Source organism: Tetrao urogallus, assembly GCF_951394365.1.
Source record: "Tetrao urogallus genome assembly, chromosome: 5".
Classification (NCBI taxonomy): Eukaryota; Metazoa; Chordata; class Aves; order Galliformes; family Phasianidae; genus Tetrao; species Tetrao urogallus.
In genome coordinates, this window is record NC_136818.1 from 58055029 (window position 1) to 58078724 (window position 23696).

Genomic DNA, 23696 nt, shown 5'->3' on the forward strand with positions numbered 1-23696 from the left:
TAAGTCCCGCTAAGCAGATGCTTTAGAAATTACTTTGATGGCATAGTGCTACTCCTTCTGCGCATTTTGCTAAAAACCAACAGATAACCTGCCCTATTTTAGAAACGTTGAGGTTTCATGTATTTTCAAATGCGTATGTATGTGCATATGTAGAGAAAAAAATGATAAATTTACACTCAAGAACCCTCTCTTTGGAAAGCTCAAAACTGGAGGAAACAAAGACTTTCCTCTTTGAGAAAGCCTTTGTACTTTTCTGACTTCATTAACTGATCAGTTTTCTCTCTCCATACAAATCCTACCTTAATGTCACTGAATTACATATCACTGTGATGTATCCAAAGATATTAACTTAAAATAAGTAGAAAGAGATACTGCAGTATTGCTTTGAATTCTGCTGTTCTAAACTAACTGTGTGAACTACTTCCAATATTGTAAACAGTGTTAATGAGCTACGACTACTGTACTTATTTGATTACAACTCTTTAGACACTAAGTTTGTATTCTAATACTGCTACTGACTTCAGTTGGGCTGAGTATTAAAAACTATAGGTAAGACTGAATGTATCTCTAGCTGTTTGATGCAATTAACAAGCTTAAATGCAACTGCTGTTACAGCAATATTTATAATTGTTTCTGAAGTGCTTGTGTAGTGATATATGAAATATTTATCTGGAGGAACTAAGTATCCCAGCAGAAAAAAAAAATATTATTTATTTATTTATTTATTTATTTATTTATTTTTGCAGAAAAAAATGATTATTTTCAAGGCAAGTCTAATGCTTCTGTTCTTTGCAGTAGCCATGAACTAAAGAAGTACCACCTCTTTGTTCCCTTAATTCCATCTAGTTTAGTGGAAATGTAAACCATAAGACATCAGATGATGCAATACTATTACATGTTTCTGCAGAACAAATGCAACAGTCATTGTGTTGATTGACCATAAGGAAGGTCAAAATTACCCTCCTTCCTTATATTTTAGCATATTGCAGTGAGTGTGGACACTCCTGGATGTATCCATACATATGGGGGTGGGGAGGTTACATGCACACATGCACCTGTAATTGAGAAAATGAGGAGTTTTCTGTTGCTGAACTAAAAGAGCCATTAATTTATCAGAAGAAGACTGCTGTGGGGAGAGCTTAAACATTGGAGTGTTGTAGATGTATGATTTTAAGCCCTGGGTAAAAGGAAACTGCATGTGTCATAGAGATGATTTGTCTTTGGATGATAGCAACATCTCTCATAAAGCACTCCACTCAATCTATGGAATGATATTATCAGTGAATGTGGGAATGTTCTTTTTCCAGTAGCTTGAGGTGTACTTATATGAAGGTAGCTGGTGAATGGCATGGTAAATAAAATCTTGAGAAAAATGATATATGGTTAAGGATGTATTTCAGTGACAGGCAGTGCGGCAGCAAATGCAAACGGAGCCCTCCAGTAGATAAATTAAAGTAAGAAGAAACAAATGTATATGTGAACCAATAGTCCCTTGGGTATCTGTTACCTAAATTAGAGTAAGAAATATCAATTATGCAGAAAAAAAAAATTACTGTTCCTAGATTTTGTGTATTCTTCTCAGTTCACACACTTATGAAATGCGTGTTAGACACAGAACTATTCCTTTTGGAGGAAGAAATATGATGCACAAATCATTTTTGTTGGTGTGGTATTATTTTATCTTTTAGTTTGTTTAAACTACATTTTGTTGTATCCTTCTGGCAATGTTCTAGCATCAGAATCCCATTTGTTCCCTCAGTGGATCTCCTTTCCTGACAGTGGATTTCTCAGAAAATGAAAAATCATTCAGTCATTTCTCTCTAATTATTTGCATCTCTTAATTCTTAATTCTTGTTCACTGGAAATGAATTGTTAGAAAGACAGCATTATGGAGAACTGTTAATCTATCAAAATGCCACTTTCGAGTTTTGAGTAATTGATACAGCTGTTAAAGCAGAATTTTAGCTGCCTGGACATGTTATGGTTTTGTTTTATATTCAAAAGCAATCAATGAGAAGCCAAAATGTAGGATTCACCATCCTTAAGTGTTCTGAATGTCATATAAAATACGTGCCGACGTGACCTCCATATCTACTCTTTTCTGTGTTTTAAACTTCTTTGGCACTCTTGGAATGTCAGTCTATGGCAACAGCAAACCTTAAAATATGGAATTTTATTTCAGATTCATTTGGTTTGTCAGTTGCTTGGTTGGTATTCTCCTCATACATGTGATAGCACAGAATAACATAGATTGATGAAGCTTTATTTTGCCAGATGCAATCTGCAGAGACATGACATGCTACTGTTGCTTGTAGGTTACTTGACAGTAGTCCTTATGATGCTTGAATGCATTTAATGTGCAATCTGCACTTTATCTAGAAAAAAGAATTTCCCTTGCACTTACCCCATAGTTATTGCACCACGCTCTGCACAGCTGTGAGGATTTTTAGTCAGAGGAGTACAGGCTGTTGAGCATCCTCAGCTCCTATTAAAGTCTGCTGGTTCTGAGAATCTCTGGAACTTCCTGGATGAAGAATTTCCCTGAGGACTATATAGGGCCTGTATGTAAAGCATAATTTACAGCTGATACCTGCATGCAAGTAAGGACATGCTTATTAATGATATCACCAAAAATTCTAAGATCAAGGACATTTCTGATCACCGAAGATATGAAATTTTATTCATAGTAAAGCTTCCTCTCAGGGCTGAATTTCTGGATGTTCATATGCTCTCTTCTTTCTAATCAGTTCTTCAAGCTACAAACTACAGGATTTTATTGAAGTCATATATGAACAACAGTGATTTCAATGTTAGCGTTAAACCCAGCTGTACATCCATTATTTATTTGTATCAATCTGCTATATGAAACCTGGAAAAAAGTGGGCTGGAATAAGTTGAGAGTTCTGATCTAATTAACAGTCATCATGTTGCCATCTCTTCTATGTAATCAAATCAGCAGAATACCGACAATATGAAAGAGAGGTGCTTGAAGAAATCTAGGTTAGTGAGACCCATTAATAATCTGATCTCATAGGAAAATAACTAAAATTTATTCCCTATTTTACTTTCATGAAAAAGTTAATTAAACTAATCAGCACTTTAGGAACCGCAAGAGAAATCCTGTCCCAAATTCTGCTCATCTCTGTACAAGCAGCCTTGAAAATGGGAATAAGTTTATAACCACACCACATCCCTTGCCAGAATCTGCAGGCAACTTGTGAGTATAACTGCAAGCATTGTGAACTCCCGAAGTCAAATCAGTCAGTCCCAAAGGACTTGAATTCTGCATCTGCAGAGTTCTGGGCCCATTACAGAATTCATCCATTTGCAGCATCAGAGACAAGTGGGGGTTTTGCATCTTTGCTCTTCTGAGAGTTGCTCACGGTGGTTTTTTAATATTCATGTTCTACACCTGTAGAGATTTTACTTGATGACAAGGAATATTTCCTTTACTGTTTCGAGAATATAAGAAGAAGGACTTTGCCACTTGGAGTCCAGCCTGGCCAGTGGTGGATGGAAAGCGAAGCATGAGCTGCTCAGCTATGCAGATGAGACAGCAAAATTCCAGCCAGGACCTTGAGGGATGGGAACAAACTGTGTAGTTTAAAACTGCCACAGAAAGGCAGTGAGTTTAAAAGCCCCAAACTTTGCACAGAGCAGCTGGGAAGAGTTGCTATTCTTCCATCTGTTCTGAACATAAGGTATGGTTCACAAGCACACCAGAAAGTGGTAATGCCTTGGATCACTGCAACTATGAGTGAACTTCTTATATCAAGGTTAGCTTGAAAATAGTTGGTTTCAAACTTCTAATCTTTCTGGTGAAACAGAAGAAGGAAAAGCATGAGGTTGCTTACTTTAGAAGAGCCAGGACACAGGAAGCTGATCCCAATAGCTAAAAGCATAATACAAGAACTTGACAAGTTTTATTATCAGGAGACATAATTTAGCTAAAAGCCACAATTGTGAGCAAGAGGGACATTTTGTAGTGATGACCAAATGGACTGGTATTGCTGCATAATTTATTTTTGGTGGAATTTGATTCCTCCATCTTGTAGTGTCTGCAAGGCAGTCTCTCTATCTGGCATTCCAGCTGGGTTATTTGTGAGAACATTTGTTTGTTTGTATTATTTTAGTGCTGGGAAGCCCTAATGATGGGTCAGGCCTGCACTGTTTTAGGCGCTAAATGAACTCAGAACAGAAAGACAATTCCTCTGCCATATAGCTTATAATCTAAGTATGAAACAGGAGACAACAGATGGGGCTAGACAGACGGGGTAGCATAAGGAAGCAATGTGACAGTACTGGTTAGCCAAAAAGCCCATGTTCATAGGAAAGCAACAGGCCAGCTATGAGTTTTCTGTAAGCAATGTATCGAAGACAGGATTTGAAATGAGATAATCAAGAGTACTTTGCACACAACTGTAGGGAACTCCTTCGAGGAGTACGAGGCAGCTTGAAGGAGAAGGGCTTTGTAAATAAAGCCGATCATCACATTTTGGGGGCATAGAAATGGAAAACCAGTAGAAGGTGAACAGATAGTGGCAATATCACTAACATCTCTGAATAAGTACGTGACTTTTTGCAGAATTTTGGATAAATAGGAGTGAGCTAAAGCTCACACTGCACTAAAGGAGTGTGCCTTTGCGCCACTGTTGTAAGTGTGGAGCCATCCTCCAAAGAAGGGTCCTTATCCTCCTCACTGAAAGATTTCTCCATATAATCAACATGACTTGGCCACAGACAGTTTCATGAGATTCTTCAGCATATGAGACGCTTTGGCCAAGGAGGTTAGAAAATATTTCTGTACTCCCAGAATTCAGAGGCTATTGGTACAAAAGCCTGGGTCTTGAAGTCTTTTTTTTTTTTTTTTTTTCCTAACATGTTCAGTAAATAATCGTAAGACCATGTTTAATACTGGACAGTTGGTAAACAACTTGACAGTAATTTCATCATATTGTTACATTAGCTATTATTTTATATGGCAGTTGGTTCTGGTAAACTACAGTTTCTCTTTACAAATGGTTTGGAAAATAATACACACATTTTAAAAAATCATGAACCAAGTATGCAAACTATTAAAAGCAAGATAACTACATACAAGTAGGTGGCATTAACTGAGCTAAAGGAGCCTTTCATCTGAGATATCTCACTTCAGTATTTCTGTATCCCATGGCTATATTAATAAAGTTCTCTGTATTTAAAATGACAATTGCTTGTCATAAGCTTTATGTTTGCTTTCATTTCCATGTTATGCATGGTTTATACGAAAGACGAGTTCTGAGTATCTCTTAAGAAAATGAAATCCCTCCATATGGCACCCTTCTCCCATTAAGACATATAATATGAACCCAAAAAGCATCTTTTAAAGAAGTGTTATAGCTGAAATGGGATTTTAGTTTAGCTTAATTGGTGAATTGCCTGAAGCAAGAATTATCTTTAATGCTGTCTGTGTACAGCAGCACTCACAGCTGTTCTTAACCAATTCTATATCAAAATAACCAGGAGCTTTCTCACAGCCTTCCAAAGGTTAGGTTTCTTCTCTAAGCTATTCTAAGTTTCATTGATAGTCAACCTAAAGAATGAAAATATCGTGCACTGTGATTCCTACTTCATTGCTTTACTTAAGAGCGCTATGTTTCTGCATTGCTGGACTGCTCTCAAAACAACCTTTTCATTTCAGCCCTGAGGTCCTCACCTGCCAGCACGCTCAGAGCTCTCTTCTGTGCACTAGATCACCGCTGGCACTTAGTGTGGCAGAATCTATTACACTGCAAACATCAGATCTGTTGAATGCAAATTGGGAACTTGCAAGAGTGTTTCCTTGGCTGTAGCATATTTAATTCTGAGAGCTATTTACCAATTGCAGACACATTTGACTGAGCACAGGAGCCATAATTCTGTTTACCTGTTCCTATCCTTCACTTGTTTTACTACTTTTTTTGCTAAAAGTTGTGGTAGCCCTGCTGTTTGAGGGACTTTTCTGTAGTTCTCTGTGACTGTGAAATAAGCCTTTTTCATAAATCATATTTTTAAAAGTGCTGCTCCAAGTGGTTTGACATTTTTTCAAAAGTAAGATGAAAGTTTACGTGCTTGAAAGCGATGGCTCTGAGAAGTATGCACTTTATATTTTATTCATTTTGATAGCTTATGTTATGATGCATTTGATAGATCCTGAAAGACACCGTCAGTTTTAAAGACATAGCCCATAAACTTTTCTTAGTGATGAAAATGTGCTCCATAATGGTCAGAATCCTTTGACTATGCAAAGAGATTGTATCAAACTCACAACATTTAAAATTTTTTCAAATGTATTTATTGCACAATTTTCGGCTCTCCATAATATATTCCAGAAAAGGAACTGAGAAAGAGGAGTCTTGCCTTGCTTGGAATATAGAGTGTACTGAGTAAGTAAATAGGGCAGTCTCAGACATGGAATTGCAAAGTATTTTGCATGCATATCATTGATGAAGACATGCACACAGAATAGGTAGGAGCTCCCCAGGAAGATTCAATTTCGTCTTTCTAATTACTGAGGTGATTGCAATTGAAGTGGGAGGCAGCAACAATTTAAAGTGAATTATTAATTAAAACCCCCACCTTCACTTTCTTTAACATCTTCCATCTAACATCTGTGAATTATGTCTGTGAATTAAATCACAATGCATTCCTTAAAAGTAAATGAAAGAAATAATGTTGTAATTATTGTACAAATTAGGAAAGTTAATAATGCTCCCACCAAGATGCCAGAAGACAAACACCTAAGTGACCTCAGATGAAACTTGTCCTGGCACTTGCTGGTTTCAGTGACTGCATGTTTAGGTGGCAATAGATGTTGCTTGTTTATAAAAAAAGTGTCCATTTCCATACCAAAACAGCTATCAGTTACCTCAAAACAAAACAAAACAAAACAAACAAACAAAAAAAAACACCCAGATGTGTGTAGATCACAATCTCTCTCTGAGACAGAGAAAATGTATAGCAATTTGAGCATATGAAATTTCCTAGCTCTAGATCCTGTGCCTTAAGTCTCTTCTAATCTTAATAGCAAATGGAAAAGGGAGCTGAGTGAATGTAAAAAGAAAGCAGGAAGAGGGGCAGGAAAGAGTACAGGTCAGCTCAAGACCAGACCTTACCATGAGCTCTCAGTAAATATGCTTGTGAAAAATGCAGCTGGCCAACAGGACTGTGAATCTGTTTTCATATATTTGTCTGCCACAAGATAAAAGGGAATGTCTTTTATTAAAAATGTTTTGGTAGAGATTTTTCTTAAGATGACATCACGCTGCAACTGCTACCCCTGGATCTCTATTACAATGTGAGAATGTCAGCAATTTCCCTTGATGCTTAGAGTTTTTAGTAAGTCAGGATTTGTTGCTTTTATCTAATAGCAACCTCTAAAGCAACATTGTCATTATAAAAATGTAATTACATGGAAAAGGCTTGAGAAAAAAATCAGAGAAGACAGATTCAGAGTCTGATACAAATCTCCAGCTGACATCTGATATTTGATAAATGATTGAAAGATGGTCAAAAAATGAAAGAAACAGTCAAATGAAGAAACAAAACAAAACACGTTCCCAGGTGAGGAGAAGAAATTCTCAGAGATTATAACACTAATAGAAAACAGATAAAAGACATTCATTTCCTTCCTGGATATATAGTATCTCTTATTATTAATGTTTGTTCTGAAAGTTACAGAAGTGCATTTTTGTAGAATCATAGTCACTGAATCATTAAGACTGGAATAGACCTCTAAGATCATCCAGTGCAGCCCAACCCATCCCCACCATGCCCACTGACCTCTCCCTCAGTGCCACATCTCCATGGTCCTTGACAACCCCCAGTGATGGTGACTCCACCGTCACCATCAACCGGTGTGATTGGTGGATTACAAAGCAAGAGCAAGACTAACAGAAAGTGTTGTGTATGTACCAAGGTGCAGTACAAGTGAGAGTCTGGCGTAGAGATAAGAGGCTGTTTAAAATCCTACTGAGCACTTCCGCTGCTTTTGCTGTATTTGCAGTAACCAATTCAGCAGTCAGAGCACAGAAGGATTTTTCTTTGTCTTGTGAAGGAACGAGCATTTCCTAAATGTAATGGTGTGATTTTTACTGAAGGAGGAACCTACTCACCGGTGTTTGTTGAGCTTTCACGTGCGGTGAGAATACAAGTAGTTGTTACCGTAGCTGTTTCACAGAATAATATGAAGTAGCTGTCTACAGACATATTTTTAAACTGAGCAGAGGTTTGACTGTTTTATAGCTGTAAAAATATTTGTAATTCTGCCAGAGCGTTTCCACATGTGCAATGTCTCCTTTTCCATATTCATTCCGTGTCACAAATATCTCCTTTCCTTCCCCTTCCTTCCAAATGTCACCAGATATTTGCTATGACTGTGTCTGCTGAACACTAAAGACAGTACCAGATTAGAGATATTTGACTGGGGATATAATTTATTACCTTTAAAAGTCCTTTTATTGAATAAATTTTCCTACTGCAGTATTTGATTTTTAACACCTTTGCTGTGTCTGACCCCCAAAGGAAACTTTAAGAACAGCCTAATAGAAACTTACTGTCACTTAGATAAGAATTATTGCACTTACTTTTTCTTGAGACAGTGGACAATGTACTGCCATGGCAATTGTGGTCCACCACAGTGTGCAGACAAACAGCATCTTGGTTTGGAAAAAGGCCATTCGTGCATCTGTGAGTTTAAGGCAGGCAGATATGGGAATGTTACTCTGTGTGAAAATTTCTGCTTAGGCAGTTCCTTGCTAGGAGACCACTTTTGTGCAATCACTCTACCTCAGGAGTACCCCTGCTGAGCTCCATTAAGAGCTTTCAGTGAGCCAATGGCATTTCTGAACAACCTAAAGTTATAAGGAGACATTGCCTCGCTATGAAGCGTAGAATCATCAAGGTTGGAAAAGATCACTAAGATCATCTAGTCCAAGAGTAAAGGTTTCTTCTAGGCAGTTTGTGAAGTTCTGTCTGCATTTAGACGTATCTACTAGTGATATACTACAATAGTATCCTGTTAAACAGAGAGAGATCAACACTTTTCCTTCTCCTTTGTTCCAAAGTCATTATGCAGTGATTTATACTTCTAGTTTATTTACATTCTGAAATAAAATCTGGGAAACATTGCACATGAAATTACCTTAGTGCTAAAACCTGAAGTGTTTATAGTTGATAAAAACCTAAGTATACTGTATAATTAAAACAATTATTTCATCAAAAGCTGTTTTTTAAAAATTGTTTTGCAATTAGTGCCATTGAAATAGTTCAGTTTTACATGCATTTAATTTCTGTTTTTGTCTTACTTTTCATAAAAGGCAAAACAATTTAACATCTGTAATTATAGTTGAAACAATTAGGGGTATGCATGATCAGATTAAAAGTCTAAAATAAATCTTCTCATACTGGTAGGAAAGCACAAGAGAATATACTGTAGTAGATAACTCTGTTAAGGCTAAGAACATATGGATATGTTTACAATATTTTCCAGTTTCAGTGATAATGTCTAATGGTATGTTCTCAGAGAGTTGGAAATGGAATGTCTGGACACATACCTTCCACTTGCTCATTGGGTAGTACAATACTGCTTTATATGTTGTAGGACTGCGTCCCTTGTTGTAAATTTATAACTTTGGTTTCCCTTCAGTCAGATTTTATAAAGACAATTATTCTTTGTTATATTTCTCTGGTTTAGACACTGGCCAAGGTATTAGCTTTGGTTTGTGAAAGAGGTTTGAGAAGATAATATTTTTATGTGCACAGCCCCAGGAAGGCTGATGGAAAAATGAGAGTAAATCCCTGCTATGCTTTTGGATTCATGCATTCAGCCATTCTAATGTTCACTATCCTGAAACCCATGGGTGGATCATCTCTTTCCACCAGTAACTTTGTGGAAGATAGCTGGGAGAAAAGGAAAATATATTTTTTTAAAAAAACGTGTATCTACTAGAAATGTCATTAGATGCGTCCACTAAAGCATAGACACTCTCTGTTGACAGGGTGGGTCTCTGTACAGTCCTGATCAAGATGACTCCGTAAAAATGCAAGCAATCAATGGATGTTTCCATTGGGAATATTTCTTAAGAGAAACAAAGTCCAACAGATAGGAAAATCATATTATTTCATTTGGTACTGGAACATCCACTTCTCTTTCCCATTTTTGACCTGGCATGGTGGGAAGAAGTTGTTATTCTTGCAAAATAATTTCCTTCAAAGCTCTCTTTATAAGGGGAGGAAATGAAGTTCATCTGCTGTTGGCTCCACAGGACACTGAGAAGGCAAGGAACAATTTAATAAGTCTAGACAACAGAGAGTCATGCAGCAAGGACTGCTGATCGTTTTGTTCTAAGCACAGGAGAATAGCAGAGAAAACCTTGTGCAACCATGAATTGAAAAATTTCAAAATATAAAGAGATTTGTCACTAATTGAGACAGCAAGAAACACAGTGTACTACTTTGTGTTCAATATCTTGTTCCTGTTTGTATGCTCCTGCTGCTGACACCGGGTTTTGCTGTTTTTTGGTTTTTGTTTTTGTTTTGTTTTTTTTTATATTAGATTTCTGGATAAGTTATTCTAAATGGGGTATAGTTCAACTACTTTATTTTATTTTGTACAGGAATTACAACTTAATTTTGATATCTTTTGATTTATATAAAGTTCTATAAGTAGTATCCAAAATAGAGGAAAACCTTTTTGTAGGCAATAGATTTTCTGCTTCCTTTTTGTGTGTCTTTTGTTTATATTTAAATGTTAAGCCTCAGGTTTGTTTTTTTTTTCCAATTAAGGGACAACATTAATCAGGCCTAATTAAATAAAGTTTATAGTACATCACTAAGAGTATTAGTGAACGTACTTGCAATGCGAACACACAACTGATTTTCTTCAAAGCTTTGGTGACTGAAGTGAAAATAGATGGGGATCTGAAAATATTTGATGTTTACAGCTTCAATTCTAATGGGATATATGTCGATTGTTTACAGTCTACAAACCTAAAATACAGATAGATTGTTGACTTCTTTTTTGTTTTTCTCCTCTAGAGGCCTTTTTGTTTTCCTTTCTTCTTTTCTACCTTCCCTTCCCTTCCCTTCCCTTCCCTTCCCTTCCCTTCCCTTCCCTTCCCTTCCCTTCCCTTCCCTTCCCTTCCCTTCCCTTCCCTTCCCTTCCCTTCCCTTCCCTTCCCTTCCCTTCCCTTCCCTTCCCTTCCCTTCCCTTCCCTTCCCTTCCCTTCCCTTCCCTTCCCTTCCCTTCCCTTCCCTTCCCTTCCCTTCCCTTCCCTTCCCTTCCCTTCCCTTCCCTTCCCTTCCCTCCCCTCCCCTCCCCTCCCCTCCCCTCCCCTCCCCTCCCCTCCCCTCCCCTCCCCTCCCCTCCCCTCCCCTCCCCTCCCCTCCCACAGTGAGGAAGACAGTGTAGAAATCCATATTTTCAGATAATTTGTTTCACATCCTGAAATTGCTGAAATATCTTTTCAGACCTCTTCAGTTTGTCATGTTGACAGAAGAAATCATTAGCAAATTATAAGTGAAATATGTTCATTTTGAATAATTGTATATATTATTGACTTTCAGCAAGGCACTTTGACTTTTTCAGTGATTGCTTTCATCTATGTGTATTTTTCCCAGTGCTTTACTGCTATGGTTCTTCCGCTGCTGATATCCTTCCAAGTCTCTTGGCCTCTCAAGATTTCTCCTCGATTCTGTATTTTCAGAGCTTAAGACATGAATGATTAGCTTACCTACTCTGATGACATGTTTATCAAACTTTCTTTACTTTCACTGCATTTTGTTCCTTAATTTGGGCTCTCCACCCAGGTATTAACTTTTTCTTGCTGAAATAATGAAAGAGCCCTTTTAGCACATCATCTTTCCTTCCTTGGAACTTCCAAAGTGTAATCAAATCGTTTCCCTTTGTGTGACCTCTAACTTGGAGGGCCTTTCTTATTTTAGTGAGTCCCACATTATGGTTCGTAAACATGTAACTTCATATTTGGCTCCTAATGACAATTATCTAACAAGAAATATTATTGAAATGTGCTCCATTTAAAAGTCAGATTTCTTTTCTGTGAATGCCATTTTCACCACTGCTGACTGTTCTGTTACACCTAGCCCTACCTTCCCACATTTCATCACAAATGTATTATCAATGGCGACACTGAAGAACTTAGGACCCCCAAGCTACGTGGTAAAATACCTTATACAGTAACATTTCCAGGTGACAGCTATTTTTGCAGATATTAACTTTAATTGTTTCCTCCTTTATCCTCTTTTACACCAGTTTCACACAATCTGTGCAGTGCACACTGTTTTATTTATTTACTGATTTGACTGCTTATGTTTCTTTTTTAAAAGTTCTTGAAGAAGGCCCACCTGCAATATTGATAACTGTTTGGACACATCTCCCATTGCGGATACCTTCCAGACCTGGATGCTAGCAAGGTGCCTAAAGACACCCAAAGGCAATTTGAGACCGTTGTCCCCATTACAAAGACCTAATTCACCTCGATATGATTGATCTCTCTAATTTGGGCAGCCTGTTCCCACACACGTAATGTGCCTCTCAGTCTTCACTTCTTAATGTTCTCTCTCTCTTTCACACTTCTGACTGCAATTTCACTCATTTCAGAATATTCCCAGGTTGCCCCATGCTCCACCATCATGACTTTCTTCCCTGTACTATTAGCTTCATCTACCCTAATGGGTTATCCTTCCTGCTATGCTCATTCTGACTCTTTTCTCATGAATATTTTGTTTTTCCCATTTGAGATAATGCACATTCTTCCAGTGTTTTTAAATCACTGTACACATTAGTATTTCTGCATATATTTTTACAATTACCTCATTGCAATTTCAAATAATACTGTGTCTAATTCTCTTACGTTATTCCATTTCCTAAGGTTCCTATTTCTATTTAACTAATGCTGTAGAGCACCATGTTGGTCAGAAAGCTCTGTACAATAATTGGGTAACAAATTATTGTTTTTTTCTTATGTGTTCACTGAACTGGTTTTGCAGATCTTTCAGCTCAATTCATTATGATCAAATGGAGAAGCATTTGTTTCAATAAGATTTTAATCTCTAGGACTATATTTTGCATCAGTGACTTTTCATTGTTAATTGCTTTCTTGTCCTCCATTAAGGTGTTCTTGCAACTGTTCCGTCTCAACTAAGCTCTGTCTGCACACACTATTTTAAAGAACTTTTTTCTGCTCTTTCAATAACACAACCATTACCTTATTAATCCAGCAGTCTGGTTTTGGTGTATTTTTTATCCCTTGATGCTGAAAAAAAGTGTTTAGAATTCTTTCTCAGTGGAATTTTAGAAACATTTCAATTTCTTCTCAGATATGTCAGAATATGGAATATAAATTGTATTGTCCTATAGCACCAATCAGTAGTGCCAGGACACCTCATCTGTGCTGGATGTTTGTAAGTGAATTGCATTAATATTAATGATTGCAAAGGATATGAACAGAATTGAGCACAGTCCAAATATCTCATAGTCTTTCTACTGAACATTATTGTATAGAACTTCTGAACCTGCTGCTACTTTAAGCTCGATAAATGGCATGAGAAGCATGGACTTCAAACAACAGTTTTAAATATGCCTCCAATTTTGCATGTCAAAATAACCAAATCTGTGGGTGAGATGAAATGGGTTCTCTCCCTTTTCAAAAATCAATTGGTGGTGAATTTATTATTTTAACACAGCTGACAGAGAACATACAGAAGGAATTCAGTAATGAAAAGCATTTGGGGGTTTTGACAGGTCTTGGCTGAAATGAAGTCCTTTGAGACCAGTGTTTGGAGGCAGAGGTGAAAGTAGAAATTGGTTTACCTGAAGATATCTGTATATGAATCTAAATTTTCAAGGGAGACTGCCTGCCAGTGTCAGGGCTTATCTTTTGACACATCCAGCCTGAAATCTATCAAAACCTGGAAACTTCTTGACTTTTCATTCTAACTTCTGTATGTGTGATTTCCTACACAAAACTTTGTTTCTGTGAGTAGTTAAAGTTTCTCAGAATCGTTGTGCTAATGTCGTAACGGGTCAGAACTACAGATCTTTTTTGGTGTAGGTATTCTGTGCTTACCTCTGAGCATGAACTTCTTAAAATAACTCATTCTAATTGAATATAGCATCTTCTGCATTTATTCAGTTTCACGGTAATTTAGTCTATTTCTCTCAGGCAAATATTTTGATTAATGCAGTCTTATGCTCCATAGATCAATGCAATGTATATATTGACAGTTTTAATATAAAATAGTAATTTTATTTTTACTTGTATTAGAATTGCAAGGCCAGTGTCGATGGTCATGAGTGAGGTAGGTTGTGCTCTTTCTTGTATCTCATGAGTATGAGGTCTGTTCAGTATAAGCTATGTAAAAGAATGTCAGAAACATTGAGAACTGTAACAGAGAATGAATAGTGATTTTCAGAACTTTTATTGCCTAGCAGGTTATTGCCTAGAGGAAAAACCTAGCTAAATTTCCAATTTCAAATGCAAAGCCTGACTTGGAAAGTCAGGGTTAAGGTCTGAAAGCACATTTTTGAATATGAAAATTTAAGCATAGTGAAATGCTTTTTTAGATTGTGGATGCTTTTGGTGCAGCTCATGTATTGCACCTGACACAGTGCAGCGTGCATCCCAAACTGGGGTTAACAGGGGCTGCAGAAAGATGGCTGAGAAGCAGTAATTACTGCACTGAAAATGAAAATGAATACACCTGTCTATTTTGAAGAGCCATTCTATCCATGCAAGCTGTTATATACAATGTGAATAAATACGTTCTGTATAGTTTTGAATATTATTTTGAAGAACATGTAACCTAGTAATTGAAATCTGTGTAATATATTTGGGTGTGTTCTAGGAATTTTTCATAGCACCCAGACCATTCATGGAATTACACCATTAAAAAATATAATCTGTTATTTTCAAATCAGACTATATCTATATCTATCTATTTACATTTAAATATATTTACATGTACAGTATTTACTGGCTTAAAAAGCTCAGCCATGTATATTTGGCGCACTGGAGGCAGAGCCAAGCCTGAAGCTCTCAAAGCTGAGTCACACTAGATGGCACAGTGATGCACCATGTTTATCCCAAACTGCAAAGCAGAAGATATTACTCGTGTCTGAAAATGCTAAAAACAAAGCATGCTATTATGCTATCTCATTGCTGTCACCACAATGTCTTGCGTTAGCTTTTGAAAATATAAAATGCAAGCAAATGTTTAAAAAACCATAACCTCCCATTAGAGTTTGGAAGTGCCAGAGAGTTCAGCAGGAGTTAAAGATAAATAGCGAGTAAAAGGTGTGATCTTCTATAGCAAGGAGCAGCAGATGAGCTGCATTCAGGTCAAATAGATTCTTCATGAAATGCTGTGACATTTATTTTCAATATTAAAAATTCAAATGCAAATGTTTAATATATCTCATATAGTTCTGCTCTTTCTGCAGTCCTGGCACTGATGCAGTTTTGCCCTTAGTCATCTGGGGATTGCTTTTCCATCTGTTTTGATCACATTGTGCTTCTGCAATATTCCCACCAGTTATCCTAAGAATTCTGGTAACTGAATCTTACTTATTTCATCTGCCTTAGAAACTAAAATATCAGGAGGGGGACTCTTGAATAAAACTGCAGATGAGAGATGAGGAGTTAAAAAAAAAAAAAAGAAAGAAAGAAAAGAAAACAAAAACAAAAACAATCTTACTAGCATCTTTAATGTAAATAATGGTATTTATGAGGATTTCACCAAATGTCCCAGAAATTGTAGCACGAATGTATAGAATTCACAGCCAGTATCAGACTTTTCCTTTAACGCAATTGAAAGCGTTTATCATTCTCTTAACACAAGGGAAAGAAAACAGTGCCAATTCACAAATAATACCTCTCATGATTTAATATTGTTTTGTCCCCTGCGATCCTAGAATGATAAATGTTGTAACTTCTTTTGTCAGTATCAGAAACACTTTCATATCTAGCATAAAGGCTCATTCATTCTATTCATATTGTTATTCCTTCCCACTTCTTTTTTTCCAAGCTGTTTCAATATACTTTTTACCAGTAATATTGTCAGCTTTTCTGTGGTCATTCCAAAGCTCCACAAGTGATGCTACTAGTTTAATTTCTATTTATTACTAGTTTTTATTATTGTTATTTATATTCTTGAGGATTTCAGAGGCTTCACTGTTGCTTGGAACCTCAGTACGAGGTGAGATGTACAAATGTGTGTGTAATCTAACCTACAGAATTGCATGTGCTATGCAACTTTCAGTGGTGTGTGGTCCTTTGGGAAGCCCACAGGGACAGAATGCGTACTCAGTTGCATTTTTTCCCAATGGAGGATGGAAGGAAAAACTCCACAGAGGGGACAACACTTTTTGTCCCGTGGAATTTCTGTGCTGTTTATTCCTGAGTAGATACTGTGACTGGTCAATGCCTATAACATTTATATAGAACACATCAGTCATCTGACTTGAAATATCTGAATCTCCATCCTCAACACACATAGCCATCACTAATCCTTTATGTTTTTGCCTGATCTTACAATCTTTCGATAACTCATTGAATATCTCATTTCAGAATGTTTCTTCAAAAGTACTTGTCCTTTGCAAATAAAAAAGGAAGAAAAGCAAGTAAGCTATAAGTTGTTTCAGTAGGGATAACGCAACGTTCTTTGGGTTTCTTGCCATATTAATAGAGGCACATCAAAGATGAGAAGTTCAATAAAAATGTGCACTAGTTAGCACACAGATTTTAAAATCTTTAATGAATATATTGTTTTTAAAGCACATGTGGGGCTCAAGTAATGAAATAAGACAGCTCTTTTTAGATTATTCACAAATTACTTCATCACTCTTGAAGGAGCAATTAGATCATAGTTCAAATGTGTACAGTTATTTTTATCTCTCTTTGTAAAGAGTGGATTTTTCTTGGAAAAGAATTGACCACTAATATGAGAAGTCAGTAGAAGTGCAAGTAATATAAATAAAGCCTTTTAAAGCCTGCTGTACCACTACCTCTTTATGCTATTGCAATCCAGAGAGACTTAAGTAGGTGGAAGTGAATTAGAGACATCGTAGTAACAGTATTGGATTCACAAAGAGAATTTCTCATTATTGGAAATCCAGGTAGAGTAACAAGTACTTTGTAAAGGCAGCTAAATACTGGGGTGACTCACACTTAATGGAATGAGAAGTGGAGATTCTTGGACTGAAGAGCAGTTTGGAAGCAAGACAATGTAAAATAGTACAGAGAAAAGCAAGGAATTCTATATATTGAAGTCATATCAAACACTTGTCCAGGCAACCTCAAACAAATACAAATCCCATGTTCATACATCTGAACACAAGCCTTACAGAGGTTTAGAGAAGTACCTCTCACTTCCAACCACTGTCCATTTCATAGAATCACAGAGTCACAGAATCACATAATGACTTTAGTTGAAAGAGACCTCAAACATCATACAGTTCTAAGCCTGTGGCAGTGAACATGGTTGCCAGCCACTAGATCAGGCTGCCCAGGGATAATCTCTTGTATTACCAAATCTTATACGTTGCCAAATCCCATTCCTGTAATTTTTATTTTATTTTTTTAATATCCTTTTAAGATTGAAACAAGGTGCAGTGTGCCACTGACTATTTCCATTGTTTGCACCCAAGATTGTGTCAAGCTTCTGGTGAACTAGTCATAAGCAGGTAACATGCTTTCCATTATAACCTTCTTTTCTATTCCTTACGAAAATTGTTGTTTGCTTATAACAGCTTCAGAGTCTCAAGTGAATGGTGTCTAATTGTATTGCTTTAAAGTTTTATATTTTATCTTTATAACTTAGGATAATTATTTATAGTTGCAAATCATAATGTAGCAGTATTATGGGAAACAGAGTGCTGGCTTGGATTGTGAAGGAAAGAGCAGATTTGGTGTTTATTGCATTATTATGTTCCTGAAGGCACTTCAGAGGCTACAGAAGAAAGCAACTCAAATTGTAGCTGTTCTCAGAATCTAGGATAGTACAAAACAGATTTCATTCTCAACACACTCTTGTGCCATCATCAGTGTATATACAGCCATTAAAGTATAATTGAAATACAGAAAATCAGGAGATGAGAGCACTGAAGCCAAGTTTTTCATATGTGATCAAAAAGCATATGGGAAAAAATAGAGGGGGGGAAAGGGCCACAGTTAAATAGGAAGTAGAAGACAACATAATTTCTGCTTTTAAAAAACAGATGGGAGTTTTAGATAAAATGCAGTGAGGGAATTCTAATGTCCTGCTGAAGGTTTATTTCTCCTTCACTGTATGGTAAAAACTTTTTGAGAATACATAAATGAAAACTCTCTTTTAATCACATCCTGGAAATACAAAGCCAGCGTGGTCATTTATGAAATACTTTACTTTTAGAGTAAAAGTGAAAGTAATGTGAATAAGAATGCATACAATTGCTATAAATCTTGCCAGTCAGCACAAAGAGCCGTTCTGGCACTGAAAAGCTCCAAGCAGAAAGTAGCCCTTGTTATCTCATCTTCTCCCTGGTTTCACTTCTGCCACTTTCTTCTCTGATTACCAATGAGCAAGGGCAGATGAAGAAACTCTTCTATACCTGAATGTTTATTCTCATTCAGGACACCTTCTAGGAATCGACTTTGCTAAAAAAGTGACTTTATGGGAACTTCTGGATTGTTGTCTGTCACCTGATTTCTACCTTATTCAATAAAAAATAAAGGACTTTACCATGTTTGTTGGATGAAATGGTGGTGTACTCATCAGGCTGAGATTTATTCAAAATAAGGTAAACAAGACATTGAATGCTACTTGTCTTTTGGAGAATGAGTACACATAAAAGAAGGAAACTGTCATTATCTTCTGCCCATTTTCTAGTTTTTCTCTCCAGACCGGGAAGCATGCATAGGGCACGTAATACATTTTCAGTGATACACCTGCATGGTATTAGTATTTTGCAGTTTCAGGCATTTGCTCTGTCTCCATGTGTCTTGCAAAGAAACTGAGCTCTGATGGCATTGTTTTATTTATATTTATCTATATTGACTGTTCAAAATCAATGGTATGTAATCAATTGCAAACAGACTATTTGAAATGGAATCTTTTTACCATATATTTTACAATAACCAGTTGCAAGTATGTCTGTCATGTTGCTTGGTAAGGCTACAATACATCATGTTTGGGGTAGTGTAGAAGATTCAGGAAGAATGAATGAGTAGCCATATAACCTGCCTATATATATACTGGAACTCCTCTCAGAATTATCCTCTTTCAGTGCTGCACAGGATTCTGGTAGGGCTGTTTCTTTAAAATCTTTTCGTTGTTTTTTTGTGGTGGTGGTGGTGTTGTTTACATTTTTATGACTTGAACTTTTCAGCCTTTTACCAAATTTTCTGCTTATTTCTGAAGCTTCCTGATTCTTGGGCGTTAACATGCCAAGCAGCCTTATGTTGGGGATGGTAGTGACCCTGAAGTTGTCTCTTAGTGATATTTCAAAATATGTTAGAATTAGAATTCAAAAATTCTAGGCATGTTTTCTGTCCTGTTGACTTAATTCTGTGTTACACTCCTAGGATCATTTATTTTGTCAGAGTGACGGCTGGCAAGGTAGCTGGAAATGTACTGAATGTCTAATTGTGGAAATCAGCAGAATACTGAAAAACTGGTATTGTTATTTGGCCAGAACCAAATTACAAGCCAAACAGTGGTTAGAGCAATGATATATTGCGGCAGAGTGTTGGCAATGGAAAACAAGTCAACCTTGTAAAGCAGAAATTAAAGTGAGAATTCATTATGGGAAAAGCACTGCAGATAGCATACTTGCTTCTGATTAATCTTTTGAGAACCCTCTTGAATTTCTGGTGAACTGTAATCATTTGTTTGTATAAACATATTCATCACTTTCTGGTTTAAATAAAATTTTTGTCAATGGAAAAAAAACAACAACAAAAATAAAGGTGCAAGAGTGAGAAATAGCAACACACAGCATCTTTGAAGAGTGCTGCTCTTATCTTCTTCCTTAAAAGTAAACGATAGTGCAAATAGTATTGTGTTATTTCCAGTGGGAACAGAATTGGCCTCGGTTGGGCCCTTAAACCTATTGTCTTTAAGGTTGAGTTTTCAGTCTTGAGGAGAGGTCTGGTGTCAGAGCAGTAGACCGCATAGCAGAGAAACAACAATGAGGGGAAGAGTGTAAGAGTAGTAAAACTGCAAATCTAACAATATGTGTTATCACACAGATGGAGCATTAGGGAGGTATTCACAAAAGCTGAATTACACCTGGCAAAGTTAATCACCCCAGATTTCCTCTACAGACAGGAAGAGTTCTGCCTTAAATCACCCTCTGCAAATAAGGCCCCTCTGGAGGGAAGCAACCCCTCATGAATCTCTCTGCCTTGTCTCCATCCAACTGTTCCCTGATTGATCAGTTGTGCCTGAAACTTTTTTCTTCCAGACACTCTCACACATGTACGCAGGTTTTCTGATTTCTTAATTGCATGAAATGATAGCACTGTATGATCCAATACGCTCTGTGTATACAAATGGTAAATCTTTGTTTTGCAGGTGTTCAGCCTATTCAGAATGTTTAGTAAGGCTGTAGCTTTCATCACAGTGGTTATGCTGTCCAGCATGCATGAATGGATATGGTTTAAAAAGATTTAAAAATATAACTGGGGCTCACAAATTTTTACAGTTCACATGTCTTCGATGTTCTCTGATTGGCATGCAGGATCTCAATTCAGTGGAGATTGCTGAAGGTAGAGAGGGTAAAATAATGCTGTGGGAATAACCTCAGCTATAGTGGTCTGAAGAAGGCTTTCACAAAGCAAATCACAAAATTGTTAAGGTTGGAAAGGACTTCTAAGATCCCCAAGCCCAACCCCAAACCACCCCTATAGCCCCTAACCATGTCCCTCAGTGCCACAACTCCATGGGTGGTGGAGCACCCACAGGGATGGTGACTCCACACCTCCTGGGCAGCCTGTGCCAGTGCCCAATCACTCTTTGAGAGAATTTTTTTCCTAATATCCAATGTGATCCTCCCCTGGCTCATTACAATAGTAATGCTCATGAACTAATCCCACGTAAGTCACTGCTGTGGTAACAACTTCTGAACAAAACCAATCTGAATTTCATTTCTATTTACCAAGGTATAGCTTAAAAGTAAAAAAGAGTTCAGTACTCCAGGTATATCTCCAAGTACATTTTTTTCTCTTCTACAGCAATGGGTTTACAAGACCAAATTAGATTCTGGCATGATTAATGCATCTCACCAAATTCTTGCAGAGTAGCAAATTAGTTTATAGTGATTTTCTTGAAAACAAATTAAACTGCTGCAAAACATCACAAGAATGGAGATGTTTTTCATAACATAGGAAAAAATGATTCAATGGAAAGGAGATGTAATCAAACTGAAAATTTAATAGTTTTTGTGAAAAAATCCAAGTGCTTCAAATATTACTGTCCACGACAGAATCCTGTGTAATTACTTCCATTTTAATACTATGTACTGTATGCAGTGGGAATGCATTAAGGAATTAACTGACATGAAGTTTGCACATGCTCCAAGCAGAATATTCCTTTTAACTATTCTTAATAGCTAACAGTTAAAAGCATCCTCCTTATTTTGCTAATAGTTTAAAATAACAAAAATTTTGTGAGTTACAGGTGAATTCATGTATTTAATTGATAGCTTCCTGAAAACATTATGTATTCTATTAATTCAATTTTTTCCTTTAACTATAAATATATTTGGCTGCTGATAGACCTGTTTGAGACTCCAACTTATATTCAAGAAATGCAGGACACAAAGCCTGATTATATGCAATATTATTTACATAGTAATTCATGCATATTTTTAATGTAAAAATACTATTTGCTAACAATGTTTTCCATGGACTTATGTAACACAAGATATGCTGAGAAAGGCAATGGGATAGTTAGGAATGTTCTCAGATTTCTGTAATTGCCATTTGTGGTCAAAGGTCCAGAAATTATAATGAGATAACAAAATAATGGTGTAACAATTTGTTAGTTGTCTGTTACTAGTGCCAAAGTAAAACATCTTAGATAAAAGCATCAAGCAGTTTTAATTCTATGGGCTCTGTTATTTTGTGAGAACATATTTCCTGACTAAATTTGATGCCTACTTTATTAATTGAATTTAGTACTGATAAGTATTTCAGCTTTAGGAGATATTACTCAACTAGTCTAAATTTAAGCATTCCCCAAACCTATTTTAGTATTTAAAGTGAATCAATAAGAGGTTTAGAGAAGAACCTTTTATCTTCAGTCTCAGCAGCCAACTACAATTTCTTTTTTAATTTTTTTTTTCAGTGTGTTTGAAGTCAATCATATTCTTAATATTACTGGGCAAATTTGTGACAAGCTTTACCAGAGACCCCCAAGGAAAAAGATGTGAGAAATATGTAATAATATACTCAGTAATCTTTATAACTATTGTAGCTTAAGGTATGGTTTCCTTTTCAAATTTAATTTTTTCCAAAGTAATGTATCAGAGATCTCAAAAAACTATCAATGGCTCAATTTCCTGTTTCCCTTGTAAAAAAAAAAGCATGTATTTGACTACCCATCACCAACAGGGTAAGTTACTCTAAGCTTCATTTACAGTCCAATCTTATGTAATTTATTTCTCATTCTCTTGAGATTTTCCATTTCTCTTTTTTTTTTTTCTTCAGTTTTTCCATTATTTACCCTCAAATTTATGTAAATGACAACATTACCCTCTGGTCTTGCCTATGTGTTCTTGCCCACTGTGGACTCTTTTGCATCTCATTTTTAGCAGCTCTATGTGCTCCTTTTCCTATTCTGTCAAATGTCATTATTAATGTTCAAGACATTTCATGACTTATCATTCCCCACCTACCATTTTTACATGGTTTCAAATGAGAGTTCATTTCCCACATCAGTTCAGCCATGACCTTGATCTTCCTTTTCCACTATTAAGCTCATTTCTCCTTTCTTCTGTGCTGCCATCCCTGAACCTGGTGCAGGCACACGGGTGTGATGATGCATTCCAACAAAGTGCAGTAATCTCATATTATCATACGATGTTATTACATTAAATTTTATTACCTTATTCATTATAATCTCAAGACCCTCGAGTTCAGACAAGTGGGTGAGAGAAAGCAGGTTAACCAAAATGGTATTACACCAATCTCATCCTACCGCTGAGGGCCCTCCAACACCTCTCTACATCTTTTTCATCAAGACAGTATTTGTTTGCCCTATTGAACAAACAAAACCTGCCCCAAAGGAATATGATAGCTATCTCACATTGGAGCAGATTACCCTGGAGTACACACCCCCTGACCTGACAGCCGTCCTTGGGGAGTCAGCATGCACCTTGGCCACATCATCAGTCCCCATCTGTCCACAGCAAGAGACCAATCAGCACTTGCTGTCTCAGCTATCAGCTGGATGAATAGTTTTAAGGCACCAGACGTTCTGCAGACCTGGATAACAGACTAAACCAGAGAGATGTCACACTGAAATGGAAGGGAGAACTGCCTGACTGCATGCAAAAAATCACTGCCGAGCCCTCAGAAGACAAATATTTCTCACAAATATGTGGGGCCATTTCCTTTTCAAAATGAGAAAAATTTGGGAAAGGCTGAACATTTCACAAAAGATAACTTATTGTATAGTCT

General features: G+C 36.8%; 1 protein-coding gene across 1 annotated transcript in view; it reads left to right on the top strand.

Annotated features, from left to right (window-relative positions):
• The window catches only part of ATRNL1 (attractin like 1), a gene marked incomplete at both ends in the record, with an annotated part of 422440 nt that overhangs the window by 393485 nt on the left and 5259 nt on the right, over nt 1-23696 (top strand). The gene's annotated exons all lie outside the window — the stretch shown is intronic.